We start from the raw sequence: 10580 nt of genomic DNA, 5'->3' as shown, positions 1-10580 counted from the left end.
TGCTGGTATCTATCAGCTCTGACCGGGGTACACAGTTTACATCATGATTCTCGAGGGTCGTACAACATGAGTTAGGTACTGGGTTGAGTTGATCATAACATTTCACCCTCAAACGGATAGACCGTCCGAGCGTACTATTCAGATACTGGAGGATATGCTCTGTGCTTGTGTGATGGAGTTTGGGGGTTCTTGGGATCAGTTCTTTTCACTTGCGAAGTTTTCCTACAACAATAGTTATCAGTCGAGCATTCAGATGGCATCGTATGAGGCTCTGTATGGCAGGCGATGTCGGTCTCCAGTGGGTTGGTTCGAGCCGGGTGAGGATAGGTTATTGGGTACAGACTTGGTGCAGGATGCTTTGGAGAAGGTTAAAGTGATTTAGGACTGTATGCGGAAAAATCAGAGGGCCTAATTTCTTGCTATCGAGTCACTTCATAAGAACACCTCGAGACCCCGAGGACGTGAAGCTATTGTCACACCTCCTTTTTCCGGCCCCGCGAGGGGCGTAGGAGTTTTTTCCAATTAAAGGACAATCAAAACGGGATTTATTTATTTATTTCAGAGTCGTCACTTGGGAGATTTAGGGTGTCCCAAGTCACCAATTTAATCCCGAATCGAGGAAAAGAATGACTCCATATTACAGTCTGCGCACCAGAAATCTGGATAAGGAATTATGTTAGCCCGGGAGAAGGTGTTAGGCATTCCCGAGTTCCATGGTTCTAGCACGGTCGCTCAACTGTCATATTTGGCTTGATTATTTGATTTAATACATGTTGAACCTATGTGCAAAATTTAACTTTTAACCGCTTTTATCATTTACTGTTATTTTTATCAAGAATTGCAACATTGTGAAAACGTATCTCAAACCGCATTACAATCAATGTACCCGTGGTCGTCGACACACTTTGACTCCGTTGAGATTTGGATTTGGGTCACATCAATGTGCACCCGAGTTTAAGGAAATTAAATTATTAAAGGTGCGCCTAAAGCGACTAGCGTATCATATACTTTGGGTAGGGCCGTGGAATTTTACTAAACGGTCCATCCCGAAGTCTAAACAATTTTAAAGCAAATATTTACTGAGGGCCCCGCAATTTTGTATTTTTATTTGGCGAGGCTCATCTCATTTTTATTTTTAAAGGAATTTGCAACGTCGTGGACATACGTCTTGGACCACGTCACAATCAATGTACCCGTGGTTAGAGCCGCATTTCAACTTCGTTGAGATTTGGATTTGGGTCACATAAATGTGCACCCGGATTTAAGAAGGTAGGATTTATTACAGCGTGTCCTAAAGAGACTAACGTATTGTTATTTTAGGAAGAGGCCGTGAAGATTCATTAAACGGCCTAATCCAAAATCTAGTCAATTGATATGTATTTATTGAGGGCCCCGGCGATGTGTGATTTATTTGGCGAGGCTCGTCTCATTTTATTTAAAAGGATAAACCTATAGTGACTACGTTCCTTCTATTAAGTTCGTCTCTAAAATAAAAGAAAAACTCTTAGTTAATTACATGCTTAAACAAACGTAACTTATTAGTTATTAGTTTGTGGTTAATGCAAATAGAAAATTGCAGTCGAGTTTGTACAAAGAAAAAAAAACTGCTTTCATTCTATATTCTATTATTCAATAACACTAGAACATGAGATTCACACACCATAATATCAAAACAAATTAACTAGCATTTGATTAATTTCACTGACTTTATTAAATCAAGAAATTATACATATGTAACCCCATTACTCATTAATAAATCGACTACATCTTTATACAGAGAAAGGAAAATTATATTCAAACACAAATCTAAACATGATGGATTCAACAGGAACAAAGCCTGATTAATATTTCATTTCGCTTCAAGCCGAGAGTGTACAAATGTGTACCTGGAAATGGCAATACAAGAAGAAACGAAGTAGGAGTCAGCAGCAATAATACCACAGCAACAGCAGATTCAGCAACACCGCAAACCAGTAACAACCAGTAGAATAACCCAGTAACAGATTGAAAACTCAGCAAGACCACAGTGCAATCGCAGTCAAAGCAAAAGAGAGACGGAGACAAGATGCAGTGGTTTAATGATTTTTGAATAACACTCGAGAAAAGCAACCGGAAATTATTCAAGTAGAAGTTCAAGTTGTCTTTCTCTTTTACTCTCTAACACTCTTGAAATTTTCCAGAATGTATTACTCTCAAAAATATTCTCCCAATAATAATCTCTAAGTCTTCCAATAATGTTCTCTAACCCCGCTTCAAGTCAAGAAATGACTCTTATTTATAGCAAGACTCTTGTCTTGAATTCCCAACCCCAAATATTCCCCCAATGACATGCTTTGTCCCAGCTACTTAATATTTTCTTTATTTTAAACCTTGTCCCCCATGCCTACATTAAATAAATACATCATCCCCAACCCATTATAATTTGTCCCACATGCCTAACATAAACAAATACAATATTCCCCTCCACTACATTATGTTTTGTCCTATTATGTTAAACAATTATATCAAACACCACCCCATTATATTTTGTCCCCCATGCCTACATAAACAATTATAATAATGTTCAATTACCAAACTACCCCTCCGACCTTGTTGCAATTACCATTTTACCCCTGAATGTAATGTAATTTACCAAACTACCCCCCATCAGCTATAACAATCAATTAATCAAAACTTAACCAAAATATAGCCAAGATGACCAATTTCTCAACAATCTTCAACAACAAATCACATGAACACGATGAACGACACAACTCAAAATTAATGGAATGAATTAACCATATCGGGAACCAATCCTGGTTAATTTAGACCATGAATGTATGAGCAAGGATACAACAATACAAACAACAAAATACATGATTCAAACTAAATCAACAAATCAAAAACAAACTCACATTAAATTACCGGATTAACAATGAACTTCAAACAAAGATGAACATGAACTAAATCTATTTTTAAACAACAAACATGACGGATTCAAATGATTCAAACAACAATAATAATTTCTGGAAAATACATAACAACACATGAAACAAATTGAAGAAATAATTAATTAAATTTCAATTTGAATCTAACAAACATTAAACTAACAAATTTTTACCTAAACAATAAAACAAACATGAAAAACAACTAATTAAACTTCCATTTGAAATCTGAAAATTAATTTAACAAAGCACATGAACAAACTAAAAAAAAAATTAATTCAAACTATAGACATGAACAAAACAAACATTTGCCGATTTTAGATTCGAGAAATATCAAAACAAAATACGGACAAAACAAAACTCAAAAACTACTAACCGGATCGAAATGAAATATGTACGAACTGTTTTGATGACCAAAGCTTCGAACAAATGACGATGAACTTAGATGAAAAACAATCTGTCCGGAAACGAGTATCGCACCAAGATAACTTGACGCCGAAGACGACCACGAACGGACGACGAACGAGAAGGCTGTTCTATGCAGCCCTTTTCTTTTCTTTTTTTTCTTTTCTTTTTCCAGTGGTGAAGAAAGCAACGGGGTCGACAAAACAGAAGCAAAAGCGTGGTCTGGGGGTTCGTCCATGGCGAGGTTTTGGCTGGTCGACGAAGTAGTGTCGATGGGGGTTTGGTTTAGACTCAAGCTACTCGGCGACGCAACAGCTACTCAGCAGAAGCGATGGGGTTTGGGTTTAGGCGTGAAGGAGATGGTTGGACATCGTTGAGGCAGCAGATGCAGTCGAAGCAACTGGAACGGAGAAGAAATAGCAGCAGCACGGACTGAAGAAGCAGGCGATGCAGCATTGGCAGCCATGGATGTCGACGGACTGCCTCATGTCGCTGAAAAGTGGTCGACGAGGACGACGAAGATGCAGTAGTAGCGACCATGATAATGGTCGTTTGGCCATGCGAAGGGGCTGGCTGGAGGCGGGTCACGACGGGAAGCTGGGCAGCAGGGTCGTGGGTGTGGCTACGGAGGTTCGATGACGGGGGAAAGGCAGGGCGGCCATGGATGATGCTTGGAGAAGAAGAAGCCAAGGTTAGGGAGGTGGATGGCTTTTTTTAGTTTTTTAGGGTTTTTGTCTTGTTTTTTTTTTGTGTTAGGACAAAAATGAAGAAGGGGTGTTGGGTTAATGGAGCGGACCGGGTCGACCCGGTTTGAAGTGGACCGGGTCATGGGGAAAGTTGGGCAATTATTTGGGCCTTTGGTTTGAAATTGAAGAAGTGGCCCAATCCGATTTTTCTTTGTATTTTTGTTCTCTTTTCTTCTTTTATTTTCTAAAACTAAATTATAAAAATACTTAAATTATTATTAAGAACTAAATTAAGTTATAAAAGCGCAAATTAACTCCCAATAATAATTAACGCACAATTAAATAATAATTAAGCATAAAATTGTTCATTTGGACATTAAATGCTAAAAATGCAAAAGATGCCTATTTTTGTGATTTTTAATTTTTGTAAAACTAATTTAATTACTAACAATTGTAGAATTAAATCCTACATGCAAAATGCGACATATTTTTGTATTTTTTATTAATTTAACAAATAAGCAAACACAGACAAATACAAATAAATATCCAAAAATATCACAAAATCTCACAAAATTGCACACCAAGGAAAATCATTTGATTTTGAAGTTTTTGGGAGTAATTCTCATTTAGGGCAAAAATCACGTGCTTACAGCTATGACCGAGTTCCCTCCCTCGGAGCTCATTGAGATCCGACTTAAAGAGGACGCATATCGAGGCTAGACCAAATTGGGAAATTCCCAAGGTATACGGCTAAGTCTGACAAAGCCGGCCTACCCGGGGCTTGTATCAGGGCGTCGCGTCTAGTCGTCCCATCTCCATGCTTTTACATTTAATGTATTTTGTACTATGACAGGATTCCTCTCCTATATAAAAGGGATCCTCACCACTTTGTAAAGGACTGTTGTTGCTCCAACCATTATACATAAGATCAATAACAACTCTCTCTCTCTCTCTCTCCTTTCTCTAATTTGCTCGCTCGAGGCTGCCTCTTTCATTTATTGCTTTCATACTTGTTCCTCATTTATTGCTTGATATTGGCCATAAAAATCCTCCTTTAATTATATTCTAACTGTTATTCCCTTCCCGGTTACCCCCCCCTCTGATAGCTTGAGCTCGAGCCCAGGCATCAACCTCGAGGCCCCTCATCGGTCAGTCCGAGGCCCGGATAACAAGCCCCCCGGTTTGATTATAACTTTGTTTTAGCTCGCATTTCATCTCTTATCTTCATATGCCTAGCATTAACTGCTCTAACAACCAGTATAAAAATAGATCACGTATTTTTTGAGCCCCATTAACAAATTTAATTGTTATTACCATTTTCACGGTAAACAGTTTGGCGCCCACCATGGGGCTAAAAATAATAGTGATTATTTTCTTGCTGGTTTCGTCACACAACGCAAGTTATCTTTCACACTTTTTCTTGTCCAAGATCTTTTGATTTTAGGTCAAAATGTCTGGCTTAGTAAACAGAGTTGAGAATGACAACCTCGAAAACCACGGGGAAAACGGTGTGGCTGTTCCAGTTATCGGCGCACCATCGCAGAACCCCGATAACGCGCCTGGACCGATTCCAGCAGACGCGAATTTGCAGGACGCGCAGCTGGTCGACAAAACCTCACACACCGACAGGAGCATACGGCATGACGACCAACAGGAAGCCCAAAAAACCCCAGCCCAGGAAGAACAAGAAGTTAGTCTTCATGTTATTTTTGAAATGTCGCAGGCACAATAGTTGGCTATCGCTCAATTGCAAAGCCACCCAAAGACTCCCAGCATAGTAGCACCAGAAACTACTCCCCGGCCGAACAAGTACCGGAGAGATTGAGCAACAACGGATCAGTAACCGATCCTGCCATCGTGAAAATACTGGAGGACCTCACCAAAAGGGTCGAGTCAGGCGAGAAAATGATAGCAGCCGACGATATGAAGGTCGAAACCTATAACTTCAGAGTCGACCAAATCTCCGGCGCACCCCCGGTCTTGAGGGGTGTAGATTTGAAGAAGTTCGTACAATGGCCGTTCCCAGAGGAAGCGGCTTCGAAACCCATTCCAAAGAAGTTCAGAATGCCAGAACTCCCAAAATATAACGGGACCTCAGATCCCAACGAACACGTCACTACCTATACGTGCATGGTGAAAGGTAATGACATAAAAGATGATGAAATTGAGTCCGTCTTACTGAAGAAGTTCGGGGAAACGCTTTCTAAGGCGGCCATGAGATGGCATCATAACCTAGCTCCCAACCCCACCGACTCACTTATCATACTGGCAGATTCCTTCGTAGAGTCACACGCCGGCGCCATCGAAGTAGCAATAGGAAATTCCGATGCATCTGAGACTAAGCAAAGGGAGAATAAAATGCTGCAAGGATTCGCATCTTGTTTCCAGACGGAACGAACGAAACTACCCCCAGTCTCTGATGACTGGGCAGTGCAGGCCTTCACTCAAGGCCTGAATGAACGAAGCTCAATGGCTTCAGGACAGTTGAAACAGAACTTGATCAAGTATCCAGCTAAGACCTGGTCGGACGCCCACAACTGGCACCGGTCGCAAATCAGGGTCGAGGATGACCAGCCGAGAGTCCCCTCAGGCTCAGTATACCCAAGCAAGCTCCTGGCAAAGGAACCGAAACCAAACAAAGAAAGATATCGGTCGTACACCGAAGATAGGAGAATTTCCACGAGACGCAACCTACCTCGCAATGGTCGGTAAGGGGTCGAGGACAATATCCTCGAAGACTCACCAACAGAGCCAGATTCGACGAAGGCACGAGGCCAGCGGGGGCGCCTAGTCCATCAGAATACAACTTCAATGCTGTTGTATCGGAAATTGTGTTCATCGTCAGCAAAACTAGGGACAATGAATGGCCCAGGCCTATTCAGTCGGATCAGTCCTAGAGGAATCACAGCTTGGTATGTGAACTACATAATACGTACGGCCACAGGACCAAAGATTGCCATCATCTCCGAAAGAAAATAGCCAAGCTACTCAATAAAAATCACCGCCGAGAACTTTTGAGCGATCGGGCTCGAGTTCAGTTCCGAGTAAGAAAGACGGCTAAGAAGAACGAAGCAAATGGGCCGTGACATATACCGTGATGGTGGAGGAGCGATGACACTTTCCAGGAACTTGTAAAGATGAGGATAAAAATGTCCGTCACCAGAGGAAAATGGACCCGGGGATACGTATCCGAAGATACCTTCACATTTGGCGAGGAAGGCTCCAAAACCTCGCCCCAACCTCGTAACAACGCACTGGTAACCTTCTTCCTCATTCGATTCATTCCAAATAAAACATGTGCTCATGAATTTAGGTGACTCGACCAACATTATCGGGTCGAGAGTGATAGAGCAGCTCGGACTGACGGACCAAATCATGCCTGCCTCTCGAATCTTTGGCGGATTCAACACGGCGATCGAAACAATGAGAGGCGAGATCATTCTCTTAGTCAGTATGGCTGGCGCAGACCGAAACGCCAAATTCTATATCATCAAAAGAGACGCAAGGTATAAATGCCTTATTTAGACGGCCACGAACGCACCGCGTGAAGGTGGTACCGTCTCCTTTTCGCTAAATGATAAAATACCCAGCTTAAAACCGTCAACGGGGAGAAGTACACGGCAAGGGAAGTGTTCGCGTTACGTAACATAGCGCCGACACCAATATCTCCACTCTCGAAAGAGTCAAAGGGTAATCAAACCATGTCTTCGGCTAAGCCCGATTAAACACAGCGGAGGGCCCTATAGAGCCCTCGCTCCAAAACAGTAGGGACACGTCGGACCTCGGAACATCGCCTGCACACCCCATGATAAGGTAAGACCACCTCCCTCCTGTGTTGCTTTACGCTAACCCATATGCAAGCACCCGGTCAGGGCATTCGAAAGTGTTAACTCAACCCGAAGATCCCAAGGCCTTAATGGCACCCGTTGCACTCTTTCCCTTCGGCCGAGCTTTTGTCCCAATGAGGGTTTCACCGGTAAAACTCTTAACAGGGCGACGCGCCGCCTATGGAGGATCCGATAAGCTCGCAGGGCTTCTTTTGCAAGAAACTCCGAATATTGTAGGGCATCTCCTTTGAGAGGCCATCCGCTCGAAAGAGCAGGGGAACAATAGTCTAAGTTCCAAATAGGAAATAATGTACTGGGCCAAACAATCGAAAGAGTCGTGTCCGCACAAGCCAGGCTTACGGCAACACAATGCCATGTACTTATGCCAAGCAATCAAAGAATATCTTTTGCCAAAGGCGTCTCGTGCTCCAAAGAAAATTTAGCATGTTTACAGCAAGGATCCCTCCATCGAGTACATCCCGAAATACTCAGAGACTAGCGTCAACAATTTGATACCCGCATGACCTCAGGGTCAGAACTCCATGCTCATAAGTCCTCAATGAGGCAACTCTGAACTCACGAGTAATGACCTTCGAGCCTAAACAAAATCGACTACTCAAAGACTGTCGCCGGTCTCCACTCACTTAAGAACCCGAGGCCGTAAGACCCCGAGCGGGCAAACTCGGTCTAGCAAGATCTATTTAACATAGCAACAAAATGTGTAAAGACCTCAACAGACATGAAAAAAAAGAAAAAATTGTAAGACCTCAACAGGCATGGCAAAACTGTAAGACCTCAATGGCATGACAAAACTGTAAGACCTCAATGGCATGAAATAACTATAAGACCTCAACGACATGAAATAACTGTAAGACCTCAACGACATGAAATAATTGTAAGACCTCAACAGGCATGGCAAAACTATAAGACCTCAACAGGCATAAAAAACTGTAAGACCTCAACAAGCATGAAAAAACTATAAGACCTCAACATGCATGAAAAATTTGTAAGACCTTACTACATGCATAAAACTCGATCCCAAAGTTTAGAATATATGTCGCATTCGTAAGACTCCCGAAAGGGCATACCCTCGATGTAGACGCCTAAACTACCACACTCATGGATCAAAAATGGCTTCGGCCAAACATAAATGACTACAATCAATATGGCTGCACCAGCCAAATTAACGCGACTCGGGGATGCACGACCGTCACTATAAAATTACCGGCCATTACTTCGAATCACTTCAAAAAGAACCAGTTAAAATAGGCTACCCTCGACAGGCAAACGAGCTTCGACCATGTCAACTCCAAATCACAAGGCTTCGAGCTACTCAGCCTACAAGCTAAACCTCCTGAGTTGTTCGAGCATCGCCGCTAACGACTTGAAATCGAGGTTCTTCCCAAACCGACGACGATTCAGGCAAAATCATTTCAAAAAGTCCTTAACGAGATGAAAATAAAGCCTATATATGCCCAAGGGCAAAAGCATAAGAGCCATTATCGCCAGTCAAATGAGCCTCAGGGCCACACACTAAAAGGTCGTAATGATCGAAAGCGTAAGAGCCACTGTTGCCAGCTTAAAATTTGAAAACTTGAGGGTCAAAGTGAGCTCGAGTCGTAACCCGATTCGAAGACCGGATCCAAAATAGTTAACTATACATGCCTAAGGTCATAGCATAAGAGCCATTGTCGCTAGCTTCACGAGCCTCAGGGTCGCATACATAAAAGTTTGCTTCGACCTAAGGCATAAGAGCCATTGTCACCAGCCTCCCAAAAAGAACCTAAAATTGAGGGTCAAGTGAGCTCGAGTCGCAACCCGGCTCGGAGACTGAACCCAAAATAGTTAAAGTACAAATGCACAAGGCAATGCGTAAGAGCCATTGTCACCCACCCATGAAGACAGAAAAGCTTGAGGGTCGAGTAGGCTCGAGTCAAAATCTGACTCGGGGACTAAACCCAAAATAGTTGAGCAAAGCATAAGAGCTCTAACGCCAGCTTGCGCTAAAGGCCGCATCAACCAAACATGTAAGAGCCTTTGGGCCTGCCTGATGAGCCCCGGAGCCATATTATGAGTCTAAGGATTCTCGCCAACTCCAAAACCAGTCCACTTGGTTAGAAGCAAAGTAGAGAGGGATACACAGGAAATAAAACTTCAGGTTTTCTTTTATTTACATATGCAAAAAGTGCATTCTCCATCTACAAACACGCTCTGTGAATATCACATACAAAATGGCAAAGTCTACGCCCCGCTCCAGAAGGCTACGACCTACTAGCCTCATCTTCACTCTCCACGGCGTCAGCCAGAAGTGATCGAGCATCATGCTCGTCCGCCCTCGCTCGAGCCAGCTCTTCTGGGAGAACGAAACCCCTGGCGCCAATCTCTTCAAGTACCTCTCTTCGGAATCTACGACGAACATATTCCTCGATCCTCTCTTCACGATCGAGGACCCTCTTCAACTCGCCTTGAGCATCAGTAGCATTCTTCAAATGAATTACCATATCCTGGTTAGCCTTAGTCCGGCTCAATGCTGCTTTAGACCGAGCATCAACGATCTCATCCCCGACTTTCGAAAGTTCGGACTCGATCTTTGCAATCATATCCGCTTGAACTGAAGTGATGTCATGAGCTAAGCGGATTTGGGCCTTGAAGGCAGGAACTTTAGCCAAGGCACCCTTATCCTCTGAAGCTTGAGCCCGCACCTGAGCTCTCAGCTCGCCACAGTCATTCCTAACTCG

This window comes from Nicotiana tabacum, chromosome 10 (assembly GCF_000715075.1).
Source record: "Nicotiana tabacum cultivar K326 chromosome 10, ASM71507v2, whole genome shotgun sequence".
Taxonomy (NCBI): Eukaryota; Viridiplantae; Streptophyta; class Magnoliopsida; order Solanales; family Solanaceae; genus Nicotiana; species Nicotiana tabacum.
Note: the sequence above shows the minus strand (reverse complement) of the source record.